This window comes from Bufo gargarizans, unplaced genomic scaffold (assembly GCF_014858855.1).
Source record: "Bufo gargarizans isolate SCDJY-AF-19 unplaced genomic scaffold, ASM1485885v1 fragScaff_scaffold_137_pilon, whole genome shotgun sequence".
Lineage (NCBI taxonomy): Eukaryota > Metazoa > Chordata > Amphibia > Anura > Bufonidae > Bufo > Bufo gargarizans.
Window position 1 is genome coordinate 217,449 of NW_025334060.1, and position 22,676 is coordinate 240,124.

The 22,676-nt window shown below is 51.9% G+C and overlaps 1 protein-coding gene across 1 annotated transcript in view; it reads right to left on the reverse strand.

Moving 5' to 3' along the window:
• The window catches only part of EPPK1 (epiplakin 1), a 29,401-nt gene extending 19,743 nt beyond the window's left edge, over positions 1-9,658 (reverse strand). Inside the window, exon 1 of the mRNA XM_044272856.1 lies at positions 9,570-9,658. The gene's annotated coding sequence lies outside the window, so the exon portion shown is untranslated. The remainder of the gene's footprint in view (positions 1-9,569) is intronic.
• Between the last annotated feature and the right edge of the window lie 13,018 nt (positions 9,659-22,676).

The following is a 22,676-nucleotide window of genomic DNA, read 5'->3' on the forward strand; positions in this document are numbered from 1 at the left end:
TCCGCCTCCAGACAATTCTGCCCCCCTCCAGACTCCTCTGCCCCCCTCCAGACAATTCTGCCCTCCTCCAGACAATTCTGCCCCCCTCCATACAATTCTGCCCCCCCTCCATACAATTCTGCCCCCCCTCCAGACTCCTCTGCCCCCCCTCCAGACTCCTCTGCCCCCCCCTCCAGACTCCTCTGCCCCTCTCCATACAATTCTGCCCCCCTCCAGACTCCTCTGCCCCCCTCCATACAATTCTGCCCCCCCCCTCCAGACTCCTCTGCCCCCCCTCCAGACTCCTCTGCCCCCCCTCCATACAATTCTGCCCCCCCCTCCAGACTCCTCTGCCCCCCCCCTCCAGACTCCTCTGCCCCCCTCCATACAATTCTGCCCCCCTCCAGACTCCTCTGCCCCCCTCCATACAATTCTGCCCCCCCCTCCAGACTCCTCTGCCCCCCTCCATACAATTCTGCCCCCCCCTCCAGACTCCTCTGCCCCTCTCCATACAATTCTGCCCCCTCCAGACTCCTCTGCCCCTCTCCATACAATTCTGCCCCCCTCCAGACTCCTCTGCCCCTCTCCATACAATTCTGCCCCCCCTCCAGACTCCTCTGCCCCTCTCCATACAATTCTGCCCCCCCTCCAGACTCCTCTGTCCTGTTCCATACAATTCTGCCCCCCTCCAGACTCCTCTGCCCCCCCTCCAGACTCCTCTGCCCCCCCCTCCAGACTCCTCTGCCCCCCCTCCAGACTCCTCTGCCCCTCTCCATACAATTCTGCCCCCCTCCAGACTCCTCTGCCCCTCTCCATACAATTCTGCCCCCCTCCAGACTCCTCTGCCCCTCTCCATACAATTCTGCCCCCCCTCCAGACTCCTCTGCCCCTCTCCATACAATTCTGCCCCCCCTCCAGACTCCTCTGTCCTGTTCCATACAATTCTGCCCCCCTCCAGACTCCTCGGACCCCCTGTCACGGTCTCTCCTTTGACAGGGGTCAGAAGATGTAAGAGACTGGCTGCACGTGATGTGATCTGACAGCCTCTTTGGCTTCACTTGTTTCTGTGTTGTTGCTGGTTATGATCGCACCTCTGGTCTCAGGTGTAGCTTAAGTGGTCATTCCAACTCCTTTATTTAGTCTGGTCTCACCCATCGTGCTATGCTGATAGCTTCTTTCTGGTTGTGGAACTACTGGTGTTTGGTTCTCCTCTGAATTCCTGCTCGTCCCTGTACTTTGGAGTTAAGTGTCTTTTCCAATTTGTTGTTTGTTGTATTCCCCCATCTTAGGTATTAGGCCTGTGGGAGTCTCCTGTTCCTTCAGCTGGGAAGGAACAGGTCATCTTTTGTCCTGACACTATTTCCAGGGCCCTTTAGGGTCAGATAGGGCTCTAGGTTCCTGCGTATGAACATTCCTACCATCAAGGTCTGTTCATACTGATAGTAGTTAGGGCTCAGTTTAGGGATTCGCTAGGTGGTGACCTTTCCCATTTACTGGCCTAGTAACTTTTCCCTTCCCTCGTGTTTGGTGTGGAGTTTACTACCCACACTGGGCCGTGACACCCCCCTCCAGACTCCTCAGTCCCCCTCCAGACTCCTCTGCCCCCCTCCAGACTCCTCAGTCCCTCTCTATACAATTCCGCCCCCCTCCAGACTCCTCTGCCCCCCCTCCAGACTCCTCTGCCCCCCCCCTCCAGACTCCTCTGCCCCCCCCCCTCCAGACTCCTCTGCCCCCCCCTCCAGACTCCTCTGCCCCCCCCCCTCCAGACTCCTCTGCCCCCCCCCCCTCCAGACTCCTCTGCCCCCCCCCCTCCAGACTCCTCTGCCCCCCCCCCTCCAGACTCCTCTGCCCCCCCCCCCCTCCAGACACCTCTGCCCCCCCCCCCCTCCAGACACCTCTGCCCCCCCCCCCTCCAGACACCTCTGCCCCCCCCCCTCCAGACTCCTCTGCCCCCCCCCCCTCCAGACTCCTCTGCCCCCCCCCTCCAGACACCTCTGCCCCCCCCCCCTCCAGACACCTCTGCCCCCCCCCCTCCAGACACCTCTGCCCCCCCCCCCTCCAGACACCTCTGCCCCCCCCCCCCTCCAGACACCTCTGCCCCCCCCCCCCTCCAGACTCCTCTGCCCCCCCCCCCCCTCCAGACTCCTCTGCCCCCCCCCCTCCAGACTCCTCTGCCCCCCCCTCCAGACTCCTCTGCCCCCCCCTCCAGACTCCTCTGCCCCCCCCTCCAGACTCCTCTGCCCCCCCCCTCCAGACTCCTCTGCCCCCCCCCCCCTCCAGACACCTCTGCCCCCCCCCCCTCCAGACACCTCTGCCCCCCCCCCTCCAGACACCTCTGCCCCCCCCCTCCAGACTCCTCTGCCCCCCCCCTCCAGACTCCTCTGCCCCCCCCTCCAGACTCCTCTGCCCCCCCCTCCAGACTCCTCTGCCCCCCCCCTCCAGACTCCTCTGCCCCCCCCCTCCAGACTCCTCTGCCCCCCCCCTCCAGACTCCTCTGCCCCCCCCTCCAGACTCCTCTGCCCCCCCCCTCCAGACTCCTCTGCCCCCCCCCTCCAGACTCCTCTGCCCCCCCCCTCCAGACTCCTCTGCCCCCCCCTCCAGACTCCTCTGCCCCCCCCCTCCAGACTCCTCTGCCCCCCCCCCCTCCAGACTCCTCTGCCCCCCCCCCCCCTCCAGACTCCTCTGCCCCCCCCTCCAGACTCCTCTGCCCCCCCCCCCCCTCCAGACTCCTCTGCCCCCCCCCCCCTCCAGACTCCTCTGCCCCCCCCCTCCAGACTCCTCTGCCCCCCCCCCCTCCAGACTCCTCTGCCCCCTTGCATGCCTGATGCTTCCTCCCACAACACCTGCCATCAGATCAGATTCAGGACTCTCCCACACACATTAGATAGTCGGCTGAGTTCATCATCTTCTATCTATTATATGAGGCACCTTACATATATCTGCGCCATTCTTATGTAATGAAGATCATACACAATCCCAGAATTCCTCCATACTGGAAAATGGAGGCTGAAACGCACACACCAAATCCGTACAGTCCAGTCACTTTGTGTTGCACTGTTTTCCCATCACGGACCGTGTTCTAACAGAAGTGTTAAGACCCCAGAATACATACAAAAGAAAAACGTGCACCACAGCGCGGCAGCAGCTTCACGTACAGGGTCCGGCTGGTACGATAAATGTCCCGGAGAATCATCGTGTAACAGGCTGAACTGGATTGGCAGAGGTCTTTAAGCCTTACAAACTATGCATGAACCTGGCGGAGCGCCAGCAGCACTGAGGGGGTTAATCGCATGTAATAGAATACCAATACTGTCTGGACCTGCTCACATTCCAGCTCTGAAGTCAGAAGTGAAAACCGACATTACCGACAGGAGAAATGGCTGCTTCTTAAAGGGCTTCTCCACGGTTAGTAAATGACCGGGAGCATCAGGATGGAAGGACCGCAGTAAGACATTCAGTCACTGATCCTTCATGTGACCCCCTCAATCACCACATCTTAGGATAGCTGAACCCTGAGGCAGTCATAGCGTCAGGAGCGATGGCCTGTGATCTTCAGTGGAGCAGCACGTTTTATGTTCAGTGTTAGAACGGCATCGATGTGGACCCCATAGTGGTCCCCCCAGGTTCCACCGTACACTGTATATATAGAGGGTGTTACACGAGGTCAGCTGGATGTAGAAGTAGAAAACTCCTTTCTCTGGCTCCCGATTTGTTTATATGAAAAGTAAAGGTAGAACAGAGCAATGCATTGTGGGTAAGGGCACACACCATAATAATAGCTGTGCCATCATGTAAAGCTAAGGCCCTTAACCCTTCGGGCTCCTTCATCTCGTCCAGTCTACTCCAGTGCTCTCCACCCAATGACAGTTCACAGTAATTATACATTATAACACTCACTGGACACCTGTCTAATGGAGAACCACGAGGTCACAGTCATGTCTGCAGGTACCGCCATGGGGTCCACGTGACACCCTTATGTCACATCATCCCCCTCATACCCACATCCTTGCCTTACTGTGCCCGCTGCGTCACTGGAGTTAAGTGTCAAACCTGAACAGTTTGACACTTGACTGGGAAGGAAGGAGTTAAAGCTAGGGTTAGCTAGGACTTCCCGGCAAGGAAGGGGTTACTATCGCATGTACTGTGTGTACTTGACGGGCACTTGGCACAGAGCTGCCCTGTTGATCCTGGGCTCTGTGATGGGAGGTGACCGGCTGCACGGACTAGGGCACATTCCTGGGGTAACACCCAACTGCCACAGCATGGACGCCCCACAGTCCAGGACTCCCTGCGATGGGCACGGAGACAGTCAGTGGAATATTTCATTAGTAACATCAGGTGTCAGTGAGAGTCACCACCTTCCTGACAGGCCTCACCCCGCTCAGCTATGCTAGACGCACGACAGTGCAGAGAACGAGCTGCGACCTGTATGACAATACACGTCCCGAACCTGGCAGCTTGTCCTGGGCGAGGAGCCTCCGACAGCCCATTGTCCGGCCACCAACGCCTTTGCCGAGTGACATAATGGTGCCCGATGTATGAAGTCATAACACGCCGGAGAGGCGGGGGCGTCATCACTGCGTGAAGCCACGTACCCAGAGCCCCACATTAACACATGTCCTCAGACGTAAATAAGCAGCAGCACAGTTACACTGCTGCCAATTGTGTGCTGAGGTGGCGTTAAGAGGGCACCCCGACTGCAGAGGTCCCAGATCGTGTGAATGGACACCGCACAGCTCTGATAAATTGTAGGTATCCAGAAAAAATAAATAAAAGGAAAATAAAAAAAAATGGAGACAGCACGTCCAAAAAGTGGAATTTATTCCAGATGCAACGTTTCGGCTGTGTGTTAGCTTGAAAAAGGGCTAACACAGCCGAAACGTTGCATCTGGAATAAATTCCACTTTTTGCACCTTTTTGGACGTGTTGTCTCCATTTTTTTATTTTTCTGGATACCTACAAGTTGTTCTAGGGGCTTTTTACCACCCCTCCTGGAGACGAGCACCCGAAACATTATTACTAAGGCGTGCTGTCCACCCATATTTTCGCTATTTCAGCTCTGATAAATGTCAGGAATGTGTAATCAGTCTGCTGGCGACTACCACCCTGGACAGACCAAGGTCTGGGAGAACCCCGGGGAACAGCAGCCAACTAATACCGCCATATGCACTAAGCAATAACCACCGATAACGGCTGACACACAGCACCCAAATACTATAGCTCTACAGTCCCCACTTCATCTACTGCTGCTGACAGCCCATTATGTCCGAGCGGTTGTCACAGCCCCGCCCCCTGGCACTGACATGTGACTAATCTGTTGGTCGGCCACTTATTGCTCATGTTGTGCAAATTAACTGATCAGGACTTGGAAGGGGAGAGAACACAATGAGCCCTTCCTCGCCCGCTCCTCCCCGTCACTCCCTGCATTCTCTGCACATTCCTTCCATTGTCTGGCCACCACTGATGGATCTCAGGAGCTTCCATCCCACATCTGTTAGTCGGTGACTACAAGCGGTCCGCACCGTCTGGGATGACGGCCAGGGTTTTGTAACGTCGACCTTTGCTCAGAAGTTTATCAGTAAGTCTGGAACCAGCAGGACAACCAGCGATGCTTTAACTTTTGAGATCACCATTGGGGCCACAACCCCCAACATCTAATCTCAAAAGCTGGAAAGTCCCATCATCCGCCCCTCTCCTCATCATCATCACAAGGGCTAAAGTCGAGAAGAATATTTACACAACTCCCGAAATGCTTCACATTTATCACATTATTACCCCCACAGAACGGCGCGCCCTCCACAGATCCCACAGAACAGCGCGCCCGCCACAGATCCCACAGAACAGCGCGCCCGCCACAGATCCCACAGAACAGCGCGCCCGCCACAGATCCCACAGAACAGCGCGCCCGCCACAGATCCCACAGAACAGCGCGCCCGCCACAGATCCCACAGAACAGCGCGCCCGCCACAGATCCCACAGAACAGCGCGCCCGCCACAGATCCCACAGAACAGCGCGCCCTCCACAGATCCCACAGAACAGCGCGCCCTCCACAGATCCCACAGAACAGCGCGCCCGCCACAGATCCCACAGAACAGCGCGCCCGCCACAGATCCCACAGAACAGCGCGCCCGCCACAGATCCCACAGAACAGCGCGCCCGCCACAGATCCCACAGAACAGCGCGCCCGCCACAGATCCCACAGAACAGCGCGCCCGCCACAGATCCCACAGAACAGCGCGCCCGCCACAGATCCCACAGAACAGCGCGCCCACCACAGATATGGCACTGTGGTGGTTGATGACCCGGTCGGGCACAGACGGTTCCTGCAACATTACATTTTTTATACAGGAATCCTGTAAATAGGTAAAATTACTAACAATCTGCACTAATTGACGATACCTGCTGCTATTGGAGGTAAGATTAGCCGCTGCCGCCGTCCTGTGCTGATGTCCGGGGGATGGGCAGGGGTACTCGTGTCCATCATCCCTAGAAAGACCACCGCCTGTGGTCAGAATGAGCCACTGGATAAAGCCATTTACAAAGCCGGCGTTTTATGCCAGTCTTTGCTTTCCGCTGCGCTGGCAGATAGAACCGCCTAAGGCGCGGCCCAGGCCTCGACATAAATTTGGCGCACGGCTGGCAGTCCATGACCCTGAAGTAAAGACGACCGCAGCCCCAGGACGGAGTCGTTTTTCCTACTCTTGTGTCCGTTTCCAGGTGTAAAAGATGGTGAATGTGCTGAGCCCCTGCCCGTCACCTGTGCGTTCAAAAGTCGTACGTGGTGTGCGCTTTGTAAATGACCCCCGATCCATTCCCCTTACAATCTAGTGCTGGTCCCATCTGTAGGCAGCTTCAATTCATCCAGGTCTGCTGCTACTTGTAGTCCTGGTCTCCTTCTACAATCTACAGGCCGCCATTCTTGCTGCAATATGAATGGAGTTCGATAAGACATACTGGTGCCATTTACTAACATGAGCGCACCTAGACGCCGTGTCCGAACCCAACAGCGTCGAGTCTGAGAAGTCCAGACCCCGCAGTGATCCCACAGCCTGATTAGACCCCTTGACCCCACACCCCCTTTACAGAACCCAACCCCCAGAGCGCTCACTTTCGGGAATGCCGCGATATTTACACAATGTGACATTCTCCAAATTCTGCGCCTTTCCCAGGTAAAACTGGTTGAGACACATTTATGACGACATTTTTGTCCTGCCTGCACATACCTACACTGCATTGTCCTGAGGATGATGGGGGTCATGAACGAGGTGTAGAGACATTCCGGGTGGGGCAGCGAATCCAGCAGCTATACACACAATCTACGGAACAGAGCACAGACGATCCCCGCGACTAAACTCATTTATTTTTCTGCTATTCTCCACTTTAGGGAACTCATCATTACTGCACACCATACTATTATACTCCAGAGCTGCACTCACTATTCTGCTGGTGCAGTCACTGTGTACATACATTACTTATCCTGTACTGACCCTGAGTTACATCATGTATTATACTCCAGAGCTGCACTCACTATTCTGCTGGTGCAGTCACTGTGTACATACATTACTTATCCTGTACTGACCCTGAGTTACATCCTGTATTATACTCCAGAGCTGCACTCACTATTCTGCTGGTGCAGTCACTGTGTACATACATTACTTATCCTGTACTGATCCTGAGTTACATCCTGTATTATACTCCAGAGCTGCACTCACTATTCTGCTGGTGCAGTCACTGTGTACATACATTACTTATCCTGTACTGACCCTGAGTTACATTCTGTATTATACTCCAGAGCTGCACTCACTATTCTGCTGGTGCAGTCACTGTGCACATACATTACTTATCCTGTACTGATCCTGAGTTACCTCCTGTATTATACTCCAGAGCTGCACTCACTATTCTGCTGGTGCAGTCACTGTGCACATACATTACTTATCCTGTACTGACCCTGAGTTACATCCTGTATTATACCCCAGAGCTGCACTCACTATTCTGCTGGTGCAGTCACTGTGTACATACATTACTTATCCTGTACTGATCCTGAGTTACATCCTGTATTATACTCCAGAGCTGCACTCACTATTCTGCTGGTGCAGTCACTGTGTACATACATTACTTATCCTGTACTGACCCTGAGTTACATTCTGTATTATACTCCAGAGCTGCACTCACTATTCTGCTGGTGCAGTCACTGTGCACATACATTACTTATCCTGTACTGATCCTGAGTTACCTCCTGTATTATACTCCAGAGCTGCACTCACTATTCTGCTGGTGCAGTCACTGTGCACATACATTACTTATCCTGTACTGACCCTGAGTTACATCCTGTATTATACCCCAGAGCTGCACTCACTATTCTGCTGGTGCAGTCACTGTGTACATACATTACTTATCCTGTACTGATCCTGAGTTACATCCTGTATTATACTCCAGAGCTGCACTCACTATTCTGCTGGTGCAGTCACTGTGTACAGACATTACTTATCCTGTACTAATCCCGAGTTACATCCTGTATTGTACTCAGGAGCTGTATTCACTATTCTGCTGGTGCAGTCACTGTGTACAGACATTACTTAGGTTACTTTCACACTAGCGGTAATATTTTCCGGTATGGAGATCCTTCATAGGGTCTCAATATCGGGAAAAACGCTTCCGTTTTGTCCCCATTTACTGTCAATAGGGACAAAACGGAACGGAACAGAACGGCGTCACCCGATTGCATTCCGTTCTCATACCGGAGAGCAGCGTGCTGCGGTTTGCTTTCCGTCCTGGGGTGCAGAGCAAGGTGGAACCGTCATGACCCACAATGCAAGTCAATGGGGACACAATAGAAAACGGATCCGTCTTGGGCAGGTTACAGATAATAGAACCGGATCCGCTCAGAACGGATGCAGGCGGTTGTATTATCAGTAACGGAAGCGTTTTTGTTGATCCATGACAGATCCAGCAAAATGCTAATGTGAAAGTAGCCTTATACTCCAGAGCCGTACCAGCAGAATAGCGAGTGCAGCTCTGGAGTCTTGAATGATCCCGATGAGAGGCTCTGGGGTCAGTGCTCAGGTGTCCGGATCTGGATATTCCAGTCCTTCCAGTCGTGGAGCAAAGCTGGACCTCCTGGGCTAGAGATCTGTGTGGGGGAAGGGAAGCGACACCCATTGGGCTCTACAATAGGGAGTCCAGTGCGGTAGTCAGGGGAGACCGCCCTGGACGGCTGCGGTCTGATGTCTGCCCGGCAGTCGTGTTGCGGAGTTTATGGCCGCAGTACAAATACTACATCCGGGGAGATAAGATATTGTCGGCAGCTGCGGAGCGGTAATCTGTGCACAGACGGGAGACCGCGGCGGGGGGGGTCATGTGACATTCTGACACTTTGTATCAGACTTTATATACCACTTGTTGCTCATACAGCTGACTTTTGCTACAATGTATCAGTATGAACAGGACAGCAGCCAAATCTCTCCTGTGCTGCAGACGCATAGTTCTCATGTACCCCGATGCTCTGTAACAAACCCTCAGCTGTGTCAGCAAACACACGTCAATAGTATAACAACTCATGGAAGCTGCAGAGCATTGCACAGAAGGTCACCTGTTTCAGGAAGGGATCCCCGGGAGCACCAGGTCCGGGTGAGCGGGCGCTGCAGGCACAGGAGGGTCCGGGAGATCCTGCAAGACAGAAACAATCATGAGAGCAAGAACTGGGGTCCTCCCCAACAGCAGAGCTAGTGTACGATGGGTGCAGTATTCCCAGCATCAGTCTGCGGTCAGTGCACGATGGGTGCAGTATTCCCAGCATCAGGCTGCGGTCAGTGCACGATGGGTGCAGTATTCCCAGCATCAGTCTGCGGTCAGTGCACGATGGGTGCAGTATTCCCAGCATCAGTCTGCGGTCAGTGCACGATGGGTGCAGTATTCCCAGCATCAGTCTGCGGTCAGTGCACGATGGGTGCAGTATTCCCAGCATCAGTCTGCGGTCAGTGCACGATGGGTGCAGTATTCCCAGCATCAGTCTGCGGTCAGTGCACGATGGGTGCAGTATTCCCAGCATCAGTCTGCGGTCAGTGCACGATGGGTGCAGTATTCCCAGCATCAGTCTGCGGTCAGTGCACGATGGGTGCAGTATTCCCAGCATCGGGCTGCGGTCAGTGCACGATGGGTGCAGTATTCCCAGCATCGGGCTGCGGTCAGTGCACGATGGGTGCAGTATCCCCAGCATCGGGCTGCGGTCAGTGCATGATGGGTGCAGTATCCCCAGCATCGGGCTGCGGTCAGTGCATGATGGGTGCAGTATCCCCAGCATCGGGCTGCGGTCAGTGCATGATGGGTGCAGTATCCCCAGCATCGGGCTGCTGTCAGTGCATGATGGGTGCAGTATTCCCAGCATCAGTCTGGTCAGTGGATGATGGGTGCAGTATTATTACGCTGATGACATCATCAGTGTTCTAGGCCAATGGGTGAGTAACGCGGCTGATCTCTGTATCGGCATTTCGTAAGATGGGTGCGACGTGTGCCCCGTCAGAGTCAGAGGGCAGCCTGGGGCGGGTTTCCACATGAAATACGAAGGGTGGCAGCGCCTGGTACCCGTCGCCTGTGCGGTGCTGATTTTGGCAGCTGCGAGGCACCAGCAGCAGACTGTAATTTGTTCGGTTATTGCGGTGTACGTGTAAACATGAGGAACAAAGGGCGGTGACCCGAGATGGGGCAGGGTGCGGTCACGAAGGCGAGAGAACGGCCGCTTGTACCCGGTCGGCCCTTTTATTGTGTCTGAGGGATCATGTAATTATGGAGCTGTATGCACTACAAACAGCTTGGGAAAATATTGGGTAACATGTACATACTGCTCCAGTCACAACCAAAGCTGCATCCACAACGCTACGGGTTACCCTTGAACGCAAAATCCGCAGTCATGTGACCTAATAGTGTCACCTGAATTCTCATAATGCGCCACTGATCATAGGAAGGAAGTGACTGCAGCTCTGGATGTAACTGGAGTAAAGACACAATGTAACTCCGGATCAGCACAATATAAGTAAAGGGTTTGCAAAGTTACTCTCAGGACAAGACCCCCCCCCCCCCCTCACGGTACCTACAATACTCGTCCCCCGCTCCGGCGTCCATGACATTCTCAATCACTTTGTAAATCCTTTACATGGTCATATACTCCAGTTACATCCAGAGATGCGCCAATGATTCTGCACTACACTGTCTTATATTTCTGAAGCATTCAGAGCAGCATTCACAATTCTGCTGTTACACATGTCCTAGACTCCTTTCAGATCCAGAGCTGCAGCAACAATTCAGTTTTTACAATACTCCAGTCACGACCAGAGCTGCAGTCATGTTTCTGTTACATCATGTCATACTTCAGTGCCATCCAGAGCTGAAGCCACAGTTATCTCATGTCATACAGTCCAATCACAACCAGAGCTGCATTTACAATTCTGCTGTTATGTTATATACTCCAGTCTCATCCAGAGCAGCAGTCGCTATGAATCCATTGTGGTAGCCGATTGGAAGTCACCAGCGCTGTGCCGGCGCACACACCTCTGAGCACTTACCTGCGCCGTATTGCACTACAAGAAATGTAGCCTTAATAACAGAAGCCAGAAGGGGAACAATATATAATGTAACAGCAGAATTGTGAATGCAGCTCTGGTTAGGACTGGAGTATAGAGTAACAGAGATAATACATGTGAGCTGAAATGTTCCCCACCACCGGCCGCAGCTCTGCTCTTCTGGGAAGATCTGACTTTTCATCCAGAAGAACATCTGAGGTCAGACCCTGATGGTGGAGGACGCCCCGAGGTCTCCGCTCTGGGGTTGGAGGAGGTCGGGGCTCTCCAGTCAGGTTCTTCTACACCAGAGTCCCCAAACCATGTCTTTATGGAGCTTGTGCCCGGGGGGGGCAGTCATGTTGGAACAGAAATAATACCGCTCACAGGTGATGGAGGAATATCTAGGATGGAAGACATTTCAGGAAATGGCAGCGTAGAGTCCTATTACAAGGCCACGGGGGAATTCAGGGACAAGACACCAATATCTGTAAAGGTGACTGCATGACCGGGGGCTGGATGTTATACACCTGTAGTACAGTAGACTGCATGGCTAGGGGCTGGATGTTATACACCTGTAGTAACGGTAGACTGCATGGCTAGGGGCTGGAATTTATACACCTGTAGTACAGTAGACTGCATGGCCGGAGGCTGGATGTTATACACCTGTAGTACAGTAGACTGCACGGCTAGAGGCTGGATGTTATACCCTTGTGATAATGGTAGACTGCATGGCCGGGGGCTGGATGTTATACACCTGTAGTAACAGTAGACTGCATGGCTAGGGGCTGGATGTTATACACCTGTAGTACAGTAGTAGACTGCATGGCCGGGGGCTGGATGTTATACACCTGTAGTAACGGTAGACTGCATGGCTAGGGGCTGGAATTTATACACCTGTAGTACAGTAGACTGCATGGCCGGGGGCTGGATGTTATACACCTGTAGTAACGGTAGACTGCATGGCCAGGGGCTGGATGTTATACACCTGTAGTAACGGTAGACTGCATGGCCAGGGGCTGGATGTTATACACCTGTAGTACAGTAGTAGACGGCATGGCCGGGGGCTGGATGTTATACACCTGTAGTAACGGTAGACTGCATGGCTAGGGGCTGGAATTTATACACCTGTAGTACAGTAGACTGCATGGCCGGGGGCTGGATGTTATACACCTGTAGTACAGTAGACTGCATGGCCAGGGGCTGGATGTTATACCCTTGTGATAATGGTAGACTGCATGGCCGGGGGCTGGATGTTATACACCTGTAGTACAGTAGACTGCATGGCCGGGGGCTGGATGTTACACTCCGATGCTCATATCAGGGGTCCAGAGGGGTGAAGAACATTCTTAAAAAGAAGGACCGCACCGGTGAGCTCAGCAACACCAAAAGACCCAGAAGACCACGGAAAACTGTGGTGGATGACCTAAGAATTCTATCCCTGGTGAAGAAAACGCCCTTCACAACAGTTGGCCAGATCAAGAATACACTCCAGGAGGTAGGTGTATGTGTGTCACAGTCAACCATCAGGAGAAGACTTCACCAGAGTGAATACAGAGGGTTCACCACAAGATGGAAACCATTGGTGAGCCTCAAAAACAGGAAGGCAGATTAGAGTTTGCCAAACGACATCTAGAAAAGCCTTCACAGTTCTGGAACAACATCCTATGGACGGATGAGACCAAGACCAACTTGTACCAGAGCGATGGGAAGAGAAGAGTATGGAGAAGGAAAGGAGCTGCTCATGGTCCTAAGCATACCACCTCATCAGTGAGGCATGGTGGTGGTAGTGTCATGGCGTGGGCATGTATGGCTGCCAATGGAACTGCTTCTCCTGTATTTATTGATGATGTGACTGCTGACAGAAGCAGCAGGATGGATTCTGAAGGGTTTCGGGCAATATTATCTGCTCATATTCAGCCCAATGCTCCAGAACTCATTGGACGGCGCTTCACAGTGCAGATGGACAATGACCCAAAGCAAACTGCAAAAGCAACCAAAGAGTTTAAGGGAAAGAAGTGGAATGTTCTGCAATGGCCGAGTCAATCCCCGCACCTGAATCCGATTGAGCATTTCACCTGCTGAAGACAAAACTGAAGGGAAAATGCCCCAAGAACAAGCAGGACCTGAAGACAGTGGCAGTAGAGGCCGGGCCGAGCGTCACCAGGGATGAGACCAGCGTCTGGGGATGTCTATGCGTTCCAGACTTCAGGCTGTAACTGACTGCAAAGGATTTGTAACCAAGGATTAAAAAGTGACAGTTTGATTTAGGATTATTATTCTGTCCCATTACTTCTGGCCCCGTAACAAGTGGGAGGCACATGGTTAAAGTGATTTGAGATGGGAGATCGGGGGGGGGGGGGGGGGGATACTATAATTATGTATATTACAGAGGAGTTGTTTAATATATGGAAAATAGAGGGAATGTATGAAAAGTACTGTGAAATGGAGAACTAAATGCAAGTGATAATTTATATGAAAAATAATAAAGAATATTTATAATAACAAGTGGGAGGCAGAGATGCAAACTGCAGTCTGCGGGGAGAGCCGACAGTCTGCGGGGAGAGCCGACAGTCTGCGGGGAGAGCCGACAGTCTGCGGGGAGAGCCGACAGTCTGCGGGGAGAGCCGACAGTCTGCGGGGAGAGCCGACAGTCTGCGGGGAGAGCCGACAGTCTGCGGGGAGAGCCGACAGTCTGCGGGGTACAGCCGACAGTCTGCGGGGTACAGCCGACAGTCTGCGGGGAGAGCCGACAGTCTGCGGGGAGAGCCGACAGTCTGCGGGGAGAGCCGACAGTCTGCGGGGAGAGCCGACAGTCTGCGGGGAGAGCCGACAGTCTGCGGGGAGAGCCGACAGTCTGCGGGGAGAGCCGACAGTCTGCGGGGAGAGCCCATCTTGTCCGCTTCATCTCACATCCATCGTGGCGGTGTATAGAGCCAGAAATGTTACATTGTGTCCGTGTCCCAATATTTATGGAGCTGTCCGTATATACAGATTACACCGCTCGGTTCGGAGCGCGGTGCTGTGCGCGATTCTTTCCTCCCACTCGAATTCCATTCCCCGTCACTGACAGAGGGGCTGGCGGTGTGCTCGGTGACGTCACCCAGAAGAGGGTTTGTAGCAGCACTGACGGGAGATGAATCCCGCAGGCGGCGGTGCCAGCGGTGACGGGCACCAGTCTGTAAGACCGAATTTAGTGAAAACCCGCAGCGCTCTAGTCGTCAAACGCAAAACTGCAATTTATTCACCAAGAAAAAGACCAAATAATAAAGGTTGAAATGTTGCACTTTGGGAATAAATTACAGGTTTGCACTTGAAGACTACAGTGCGCTGCTCATCCACGAGGCGAGTATATAATGCAGGTCACATGACCAGATACCGTCCACCGCCCGAGACAACGACCTCCTGATACGAAGGACTTATCACAGAGATTTCTACAGAAACGGTCACAGCCAGACAATTAGATCCGTCAACAGCAGCTTGTGGGTTATGTCAGAAAACAGGAGGTTCACAGCAACAAACTGAACAATAAAAGAAAAGCCGACATAACACGGTGAGGAGACGTAATACACAGTATAATACACAGCGGTGACATCACCGCCCTCCCGATACAGCACATACATGTTATATACAGTATCAGGTCACAGGGTATAATATACAGCAGTGACATCACCGCCCTCCCGATACAGCACGTACATGTTATATACAGTATCAGGTCACAGGGTATAATACACAGCAGTGACATCACCGCCCTCCCGATACAGCACGTACATATTATATACAGTATCAGTATGAGGTCACAGGGTATAATACACAGCGGTGACATCACCGCCCTCCCGATACAGCACGTACATGTTATATACAGTATCAGGTCACAGGGTATAATACACAGCGGTGACATCACCGCCCTCCCGATACTGTATATAACATGTACGTGCTGTATCGGGAGGGCGGTGATGTCACCGCTGTATATTATACCCTGTGACCTCATACTGATACTGTATATAACATGTACGTGCTGTATCGGGAGGGCGGTGATGTCACCGCTGTGTATTATACCCTGTGACCTCATACTGATACTGTATATAACATGTACGTGCTGTATCGGGAGGGCGGTGATGTCACCGCTGTGTATTATACCCTGTGACCTCATACTGATACTGTATATAACATGTACGTGCTGTATCGGGAGGGCTGTGATGTCACCGCTGTGTATTATACCCTGTGACCTCATACTGATACTGTATATAACATGTACGTGCTGTATCGGGAGGGCGGTGATGTCACTGCTGTGTATTATACCCTGTGACCTCATACTGTATATAACATGTACGTGCTGTATCGGGAGGGCGGTGATGTCACTGCTGTGTATTATACCCTGTGACCTCATACTGATACTGTATATAACATGTACATGCTGTATCTGGAGGGCTGTGATGTCACCGCTGTGTATTATACCCGGTGACCTCACACTGATACTGTATATAACATGTACGTGCTGTATCGGGAGGGCGGTGATGTCACTGCTGTGTATTATACCCTGTGACCTCATACTGTATATAACATGTACGTGCTGTATCTGGAGGGCTGTGATGTCACCGCTGTATATTATACCCTGTGACCTCATACTGATACTGTATATAACATGTACGTGCTGTATCGGGAGGGCGGTGATGTCACTGCTGTGTATTATACCCTGTGACCTCATACTGATACTGTATATAACATGTACATGCTGTATCGGGAGGGCGGTGATGTCACTGCTGTGTATTATACCCTGTGACCTCATACTGATACTGTATATAACATGTACGTGCTGTATCGGGAGGGCGGTGATGTCACCGCTGTGTATTATACCGTGACCTCATACTGATACTGTATATAACATGTACATGCTGTATCGGGAGGGCGGTGATGTCACCGCTGTGTATTATACCGTGACCTCATACTGATACTGTATATAACATGTACATGCTGTATCGGGAGGGCGGTGATGTCACTGCTGTGTATTATACCCTGTGACCTCATACTGATACTGTATATAACATGTACGTGCTGTATCGGGAGGGCGGTGATGTCACCGCTGTGTATTATACCCCGTGACCTCATACTGATACTGTATATAACATGTACGTGCTGTATCAGTATGAGGTCACAGGGTATAATACACAGCGGTGACATCACCGCCCTCCCGATACAGCACGTACATGTTATATACAGTATGAGGTCACAGGGTATAATACACAGCAGTGACATCACCGCCCTCCCGATACAGCACGTACATGTTATATACAGTATCAGTGTGAGGTCACCGGGTATAATACACAGCGGTGACATCACAGCCCTCCAGATACAGCACGTACATGTTATATACAGTATCAGTGTGAGGTCACAGGGTATAATACACAGCGGTGACATCACCGCCCTCCCGATACAGCACGTACATATTATATACAGTATCAGTATGAGGTCACAGGGTATAATACACAGCGGTGACATCACCGCCCTCCCGATACAGCACGTACATGTTATATACAGTATCAGTATGAGGTCACAGGGTATAATACACAGCGGTGACATCACCGCCCTCCCGATACAGCACGTACATATTATATACAGTATCAGTATGAGGTCACAGGGTATAATACACAGCGGTGACATCACCGCCCTCCCGATACAGCACGTACATATTATATACAGTATCAGTATGAGGTCACAGGGTATAATACACAGCGGTGACATCACCGCCCTCCCGATACAGCACGTACATGTTATATACAGTATCAGTATGAGGTCACGGGGTATAATACACAGCGGTGACATCACCGCCCTCCCGATACAGCACGTACATGTTATATACAGTATCAGTATGAGGTCACAGGGTATAATACACAGCGGTGACATCACCGCCCTCCCGATACAGCACGTACATGTTATATACAGTATCAGTATGAGGTCACAGGGTATAATACACAGCGGTGACATCACCGCCCTCCCGATACAGCACGTACATATTATATACAGTATCAGTATGAGGTCACAGGGTATAATACACAGCGGTGACATCACCGCCCTCCCGATACAGCACGTACATGTTATATACAGTATCAGTATGAGGTCACAGGGTATAATACACAGCGGTGACATCACCGCCCTCCCGATACAGCACGTACATGTTATATACAGTATCAGTATGAGGTCACAGGGTATAATACACAGCGGTGACATCACCGCCCTCCCGAAACAGCACGTACATGTTATATACAGTATCAGTATGAGGTCACAGGGTATAATACACAGCGGTGACATCACCGCCCTCCCGATACAGCACGTACATATTATATACAGTATCAGTATGAGGTCACAGGGTATAATACACAGCAGTGACATCACCGCCCTCCCGATACAGCACATACATGTTATATACAGTATCAGGTCACAGGGTATAATACACAGCAGTGACATCACCGCCCTCCCGATACAGCACGTACATGTTATATACAGTATCAGGTCACAGGGTATAATACACAGCAGTGACATCACCGCCCTCCTGATACAGAGCAGAAATCACAATTCTGCTGTAACATCATTTTTACTGCTGTAATCATAACCAGAGCTGCACTCAAAATTCTGCTGTTAAATTACAGCTTACACTCTAGCCACATCCAGAGCTGCAGCCACAATTCTCCTGTTACATCACGTGGCATGTACTGCAGTCACACCCAGAGCTGCGCTTCACGTTTATTACTGCAATACAGTTCTGCTGTCGCATAATGTTTAAGGATACAATCACACCCAGAGCTGCACTCTGGGGATACAATCACACCCAGAGCTGCACTCTGGGGATACAATCACACCCAGAGCTGCACTCTGGGGACACAATCACACCCGTTACATTATTCTTAAACTCCAGTCACAATTTTCTCGTTACGTCTTGTCATATACTCCAGTCCCCTCCAGAGCTGTACTATCATCTTTAATGCTGCAGTTAAATCTAGAGCTGCCCTCCCAATTCTGCTGTTAATTTTGTAAAATACTACAATCACATCAAGAGCTGCAATCACTTATCTGCTGATAAAACAGTGTCTTATGCTATAGTCACATCCAGAGCTGCGCTCCCAATTCTGGTGTTACATCAATTCTAATACTTTACTTACATCCAGAGCAGCAGTCACAATTCTGCAGGTATACAGAATTATGTCTTATACTCCACTCACATCAAGAGCTGTACTCAAAATTCTGTTGTAACATCATATCATACACTACTGACAGATCAGGACTGAGAAATGTCATGTAAAATGTCCTACGATGGATTTACACGCCCCGATATTTGGGCTGATTTTCGGGAATGATCATTGGAGCGGACGCCTCGGGAAGCAGATGGTGCAATCTACACAGACTCCACTGCTAGGAGCGATAGCAGCAGAGATCACAGCTTCCCATACTGTGGAGGAGATCGCTGCATGTAAATGTGTCTCCTCCACTGACGAGCAGGCGACTGTCAGGAAGGAACGCTTCTGTATGGGGATGAGCGATAGCAGCAGAGATCACTGCTCCCCATACTGTGGAGGAGATCGCTGCATGTAACTGTCTCCTCCACTGACGAGCAGGCGGCTGTCAGGAAGGAACGCTTCTGTATGGGGATGAGCGATAGCAGCAGAGATCACTGCTTCCCATACTGTGTCTCCTCCACTGATGAGCAGGCGACTGTCAGGAAGGAACGCTTCTGTAGGCAGATGAGCGATAGCAGAGATCACGGCTTCCCATACTGTGGAGGAGATCTCTGCATGTAACTGTCTCCTCCACTGACGAGCAGGCGGCTGTCAGGAAGGAACGCTTCTGTATGGGGATGAGCGATAGCAGCAGAGATCACTGCTTCCCATACTGTGGAGGAGATCTCTGCATGTAACTGTCTCCTCCACTGACGAGCAGGCGGCTGTCAGGAAGGAACGCTTCTGTAGGCAGATGAGCGATAGCAGAGATCACGGCTTCCCATACTGTGGAGGAGATCTCTGCATGTAACTGTCTCCTCCACTGACGAGCAGGCGGCTGTCAGGAAGGAACGCTTCTGTATGGGGATGAGCGATAGCAGCAGAGATCACTGCTTCCCATACTGTGGAGGAGATCTCTGCATGTAACTGTCTCCTCCACTGACGAGCAGGCGACTGTCAGGAAGGAACGCTTCTGTAGGCAGATGAGCGATAGCAGAGATCACGGCTTCCCATACTGTGGAGGAGATCTCTGCATGTAACTGTCTCCTCCACTGACGAGCAGGAGATTGTCAGGAAGGAAGGCTTCATTCCGGACAGTAGGCTTCTCCTTGAATAGTATAAATGCGCCTTTAAACTCAAGTAAAATCCTAAGCCAAAATACACTAGTCACATCTAAAGCTGCAGTAAGTTTGTTGGACACGTGGTGAAGATTGTGTGATGAAGGTCAGAAACCCTCCCCACAAACCAGTGTCCAAAGCTGGACCGTCCAGAAGAACGTTTCTGAAGAGCGAATAAAGATCAGACGGCGGGCGGAGCGAGAAGCGGCCAAAACGTCCTGGAAATGCACCAAACGCCACGTAGTCCGGTCAGAAAAGTGGCATCAAAGTGGCAAACTGCGCGTCAGCTACTTTTTAAAAAAAAAATAGTCGTAAGTGGGGGCTTTACACTGCCCTTTCCACCTTTCTGAAAGATGGCACAGAAGGGGCGGGAAGGGGGGGGGGGGGGGGGCGCCACGACAAATTATCTCCATTTATACCACTTTTCTGGTGCAAATGAAGCCAGAAATCTGTCAGCTCAGAGATGAGGCGACTTTACAATCGTGTTTTGGGTGGATCCGTCACGGATCTGCAAAAACCCTTCCGTTACACTAATACAACCGTCATGAGCGGATCCGGTTGTATTAGGCCTTCTGGAGCCATGATGGATCCGTCATGAACACCACTGAAAGTCAACGGGGGACGGATCCGTTTTCTATTGTGTCCGATTGGGTCAGAGAAAACGGATCCGTCCCCATTGACGTACATTGTGTGTCAGGACGGATCCGTTTGGCTCCGCTTTTTCAGGCAGACAGCAAAACGCTGCAGGCCGCCTCCAGAGCGGAACGGAGGCAAACTGACGCATTCTGAACGGATCCGCATCCATTCAGAACGCATTAGGGCAAAACTGATCCGCTTTAGACGCTGAGCCCTGAACGGATCTCGGAAACGGAAACCAAAACGCCAGTGTGAGAGTAGCCTTAACCGCGCGGAGTGGCAGAGGATGAGTCTCGCCAGAAATCAGGAGCACGGAACGATTTTATAGATATGGGGGGGGGGGGGAGCAGAAATCAGTCAAATTCAGGCACAAAAAAAAGCGCATCTACATAAATAGGTCGGGGAAAAAAAAAAGTCACAAAAGTTGAAAACTTTAGAATTAGGGCTCATGCACACGGGGGGTCCGCAATACCCGGGCACCGGCCGTGTGCATCCCTGAATGGGTCTGCAAGCCAGGCGATGCGGAGTGCTTCCGTGGGTTTACTGTACGTGCAGGCACTACTTTATTACAGTGTGGACCGTCGGATGCGGATGGCGGACCCATTCAAGTAAATGGGTCCACGATCCGCGTGCGGCTGTCCCATGGTCGGTGCCATTGCATTGCGGACCTCAGCACGGAGCCCTTACGTTCGTGGGCATGAGCCCTCAGTCTAAAGAAATCGAACGAAGCGCAAAAGTCTCCGAAAACAAATGCAATTTCAGTGGTAAATGCAACAATAAAACAGTAAAACTGCTGGAACCAGGCGCAGACTCTTTAGTGAATGAGCCCCTCGTTAGCGCCCCTGTAATCAGTCCCGGAGTCGCCTGAGGCCGTACCGGAAAGTCCTGTCCGTCCAGCATCACATGAGGGGCTGCGGCGGTCACCGGTCTCGTCACAAGCACCTGACGGGCGCGTCTCTTTTTAGACGGACGCAGTGGATTCGCCGTCTCACAGCGGATGATGAGGCGTCTTCGTATTAGGGCATTTTGCGGAACGTCCAACCCATAACAGGACAGCCCTATCCTTGTCTGTAAACCGCACACGTATGGGACACGTTCCATCTTTTTGCGCGGCCGCAGAACGGACATACAGATGCGAACAGAACAGGGTAAGTGCACGAGGCTTTAGTCAGGTCCCTGATGCTTCCGTTTCCCTTAGGGCTCGTGCACACGACCGCACTTTGCGTCCGCATCCAATCCGTGTTTTCTGCGGATCAGATGCAGACCCAAAAATATCAACGGGCCACAAAAGATGCGGACATCGCACCGCGTGCTGTCCGCATCCGTCTGTCCATTCACAATTACTATAGAAACGGTCCTAAGGATCGGACATTTGTGTAGAAGTGACGCTCGGCCGGTATCCGTGATTTACGGACAGCAAAAACAGATATGGCCACGAGCGCTTAGACCGGTTCATAGTCACTTTTTAGATCCATTAGAAAAATAAAGAAAACGGATCCTGCGTTTGAGGCGTCCGTTATGATGGTTTATGCCCATTTGGATCAGTTTTAGCCATTTCCGTCTGAGATCCGTTATTCTGCACGCAGGACTTTCCCCCGCCTCGCATAAAATAACGAATCTCAGACGGAAATGGCTAAAACGGATCCAAATAGGCATAAATGAGCATAACGGATAGGCATAAAATACAGGATCCGTTTTTTTTCTTTACTTTTCTGAAAAACTAAGCGGTGATGTGAACGCGGCCTTAGAATGGTCGCGATAAGTATACTCGTAAAAAGGGCGTCTACCTGAAAGTGCAAAAATATTCGGACTCCGCCATACACAACGGACGCATAAACGTAAGCCGGCCCCCGAGTGCGGAGGGGATTACACTGTTTTTTGCGACATAAATAGAACCAAAAAATTTAAAAAATTTAATTAAAAAATGGGTGCGAACTCCACAATGAATGTGCGCCGATGTCCAGTGTGACACGGTGACATCACCGCAGCCTCGTCCCGGCAGCTTGTGTAATAGGCCCTGCGGGAGGGGTCCACATTCCTGTGCCAGCCAAACCTGAATGATGGGAGTAGTGATTACAGGGCGGCGGCAGAGACCCCGGGGACGTCCACACGGTGCTCTCCGCGGACACCGCCACGCCCAGGTCAGGAAGGTTTCTTACCGTGTCCTGTCCGGGGGTTT